A 4,670-nucleotide genomic window follows, 5' to 3' on the forward strand; every position below is an offset into this window, starting at 1 on the left:
TAAATGTATTAAACAAATTCCTCTGTTATAGATTGATTTATGTCAGTTCTGTATAACAAGAAATCCCTTGTAAAATAATATCTGATAAAGGAGGAAATGCACTGGGGAAAATGTCAAGATACCAAAGCTGTCAGGTAAACATTGAAGCAGGGTGTTTCGGGGAGTTGACTGTTATTTCTCCCTCTCTGGCTCCAAGACACAACGGGCATATCTCCTGTTGCTGAGAATTTATCTTCAGGCCTCAAAGATTTTTTTACCCCTAGCTGTTTTCATGAATTTCCACCCCATGAAATAGAACTCTTCTAAAATGGCCAGCATTTGCATGAAATATTTGGGCATAGTTTCCCGAAACCATGTGGCTAAAGGTGATAACTGAAATATTCCGGTGTGATTTAAAATATAGGCATGAGAATAGTTTCTATAAATGCTACCTTTTAAATGAAAAAGGCAGCACCAACTCAGTGAAAAAGCCAACACCGACTCACCACACCGACTTAGTATCACACACTAGAAAAAGAGTAAGTTACAAAACCTGCTGCTTTTAAGCTAAAATTGTGTCAATTCAACTGTACACACAAACATCTAATAAATACACTAAAGGAAACCTTTTTTGACATGTCACATTATGCTTTATTATATTATGAAACATTTTCAGTTAAAAGAGCAGCAAATCTGACTTTATATTTATTTCATGGGCTTATGCAAGTGCACATGTGTGCGTGTTTGTTTTTTGATATATAAGCCGTAAGCATTTTTTTGCTACTGTGGTTTTGCATAGGGAATTAAAATGTCAGAAGGCTCTCTAAAATTTCTGGTGGAAAAGAAAAGAAAAATACATTGCATCTGGAAAATTGCTAACCCCTTTGATTTACTTCTCCTCCCTTTCCCCTGTCACATTCCAAGCTTTTTCAGATGAGTGAAATGTCAACCTCCTTAAAAGACTCTTAATTCATAAAGGCAAAGTAAATTAATTGAAATGAAGATGGCTCCCATGGTTTGGATCAGAGCAAGGTCTGCTCTTTGTACTCCCTTAGAATCTTCCTTGTGGTTCCTACAGCTTTTAGGGATATGCTTAGAAGCCCTATAGGCTAAAGGACAGGAATAAATGAATTTAAAAAATTAAATTTCAGAAAAAATACTTAAATCCAGTGTCTCTTCCTAGTAGGAAAAATATTTACAGCAGTTAGACGTCTCTTGTAATAAAACCTTAAAATCAAGCAGATGATGGAGATGAGTGATGTCCTAAACAAACATCCCTTGACTTCATAATAACTCTGTTCTTTATTACTTTTGAGTTCTCTCCTTTTAGTTTTCTTCCCAGGACAAACTTGTTCAACTTTGGCCCTGAGAATTATGCATACATGCAGGAGCTCTTGTTAAAGGATTGTTTAGGCAGCTGTTAAATATCCTTCATGTTTTAAAAGAGAATGACTTCTTTTAATATATTCCTGTGTCTGGTCCATAAGAAGTTGCAAACTAAAACTTAGAAAATGTAAGACTTTCTTTTTAAAAGTTCCCAAGTTAGTAGTGTTCATGTTTATTTTCTTCTGCTTTCTTAATTGAAATTTTAATGTCCCTTGGCTAATACATTATGTTTTTAAAATGAGGGACAAAACTCATTTTTGAATCAAGTGTGCATTTCACATCATCCCTTAGTTTTCCTACTATAAGTTTTTTTTCTCATTATATTCTTTTTTTTCTCATTATATTCTAATAATTAGTTGGAGACTCTGTAACTCATTTTTTAAAAATTTTAACATCTTTTTAATTGAGGTTCTACATCTGCAATGTTTTTTATAAATTAATTCAATCGGCACATTTTTTTTTTCTTTTAACATCTACAATGTGTGAAGCACCTTTGGGGATAATAAAAGAACTCATTGTTCTCGATGAGTTCACAGTCTTCATGGACAGATGCATCCATAAAGTTTACATCCTCAGCCATGCTTCGCATTTTATGATGGCCATTAAGAATTGAATGCAGTTTTTTTTGTGTGTGAACATTCTGACCTTTCTTTTTCATTGGATGGGTGTTATTACATATTTAAATTATTAAGATATAATAAAATGAACTTTTGGTGCAATAGGAAAGATAAAGCTAATACAAAGGTACATAGAATGCATTTCCTGAATTTTCTCTTGCAATTTCTAAACTTATGTTAAACTTAGTTTCATATACCAGAATTCAGATCCCTCACAAAAATGTTGAACTTAGCTGTGCCTGGGGTGGCTCAGTTGGTTAAGCGTCCGACTTTTGATTTCAGCTCAGGTCATGATCTCAGGGTTGTGGGATGGAGCCCTGAGTTGGGCTTTGCGCTCAGCATGGAGTCTGATTATCTCTCTCCCTCTGCTCCTCCCCCTGCTCTCTTTTTCTCTCTCAGATAAATAAATAAATAATAAATTAATTAATAAAATATTTAAAATAAAAATAAAAATGTTGAACTTGTACACTTAAGAGATGAAAAACTAAGGAGTGTTTTAATTTCCTTTTATTTGGGCTCAAGTTATTAACAGTATTGATTCCTAGGAGTTTTGGTCCCTGAAGTGGTTGAGCCACTTGGACAATTGTGTCCAGGCCATTCTCATCCCCTATTGGCCCCTTCCACACGTTTTACTTGCACAGATGGTTTAAGGGGTGATTCTTGTACTCTTTTCTCCTGAGCAATTTGGTTAAAATTTGGTCCTCATGATAGGAGATAAATTTATTGGAGAATTAGGTAAGGTTTGCAGTTTCATTCATAAACATAAAATGAAATTTCAGAAAATGGCTTGTGGATTTTTGAAAAGATACAATTTCCTTGAGAATATTAAATAGTGATTATTTTCTTCTTAAATAACTTCTCATGAAATCAGAAAAAGAAAGCCGCTCTAATCTTTGCCCTCAGTCTTGACAATGTATCTCCAAAGAATAACAGAGTTACTTAACCTATATAACCTTGAGGAAACTCATGAAATTGAGTATATAAATTACTGGAGTGTATTAGCTTCATTGTTTCAATAGGCTGTTGATTTTTTTTTTTTTTTTTTTTTACCTCCAAGGAAGGGAGGAAGGGACATATCGATGCACTTAACAGGGTTCTTACAAAGACGTTAGGTTACTGTTTCAGTATCTTTGCTTTTTTGTCTCAAATACTAGCTGCTTATTTGACCTCCATCTGCAATTCTTTTATCACTTCCCTATATTTTATATAATGTTGTTTTCTATATAATGCTGTAGTTTTAGTCTATCAGCAGCTAAACAATGCCTTGGCTAAAAAAGAAGTGGAAAGATCGACTACAGTGTTTGCATAAGTTCTTTGAAAAATTTAAATAATTTTCTAAACTTACCAGTAACCCTGGCCTTTGTTTTTCAATATTTAATTCAAAGAGAATTATAAATGATGAGTAATTGTTAGATATAATTTTTAATTATTAGTCATTTTTTTATTTGCTGTCAAATATTTTAGGAGAAATCTAGAAATGATCTTATTTTTAAAATCCTAGTTGGGCTCACTTCTTTTTTCTCTTATTGAAATGTAAAGATATATGCTTATTATTTAAAACATAAATGCTAACTTTCAACCATCTCTACTTTAAGAAACTAGGCATCTAAAGTTTCAGCAGACATTATTTCCTTATAGCTATTCATATTTTGCATTGAAGAAAATATGGCTTTTTGTAAGGGACTCTATTTAATAAAACACTATATTAAATAGTATTTTTGTTCTTAGTGTCTAAGTCTCATTATATATATATATTTTATACAAGCCAGGCAGCAATGTCGCTAATGATCCAAATGAAAACAAAATCAGAAGTGAAATGCCTGGCAGTAGAGTCCTCATTTATGGCAGGAATCCTCAAAATCAGATTAAATGTGATATTGGTTTTCCAGGGTATAGAAAATGCTCAAACAGGATTTTTTGTTTGTTTTAATAACTCTCCTTTGTAAATGAACATATTTGAACATATTGCCATTGTTTATCCTAGAAATATATTGCAAAAATTGTGAACAAGTCTTCAAGACAAGGGCTAGCCAATTCTTCAGTTTTACTGCATAAAATAGGAGAGAATTGAAAGAAGCCTTTTCTTTCCTTCCTAGCCTTAGAATTGTATAGCACTATGCATTCTTTAAGTTCCAGGAGCAAATAAATGACTTCATGTGAGTATTTCATGTGCATGACATTATTTTATAGCATGTCTGACTTTAGAGGCAGTACTTACTGAAGTTTTTCATGCATCTTCACACAATGTACCCTTGTAATATTTTCTCTTACTTATTTACCTTAACATACACTCTAAAGACTTAAGAGAATAATTCAGAATAATCACCAGCATTGTCAAAGCATGACAAGTTTTTTCTTTTTTCTTTTTTCTTTAAACATGACAAGTTTTAAGTAGAAGGCAAAAGGAGCCCCCTACAGGCTATTTATGCTGTTCAATTGGCAGACATGAAAAGAATCAAATGCTTAAACTCTCCCCAAATCACTAGAGCAGATTCATAACTTAGGTGGGAGTGCAGGTAGGGGAGGGTGTATCTCTGTTTAGAAGGCAGAGAGGATCCACATACACTGAGATGGGAAAATAGTTAGACCCTTAGTTTCACTAACCCCTAAAAGAAACTTGGCATTTTCTTTTATTTATGACTATGGACAACAAATCTCAGTAGCATTAGCAGAACTGTGATTTTGTCA

Source organism: Halichoerus grypus, chromosome 6 (genome assembly GCF_964656455.1).
Source record: "Halichoerus grypus chromosome 6, mHalGry1.hap1.1, whole genome shotgun sequence".
Lineage (NCBI taxonomy): Eukaryota > Metazoa > Chordata > Mammalia > Carnivora > Phocidae > Halichoerus > Halichoerus grypus.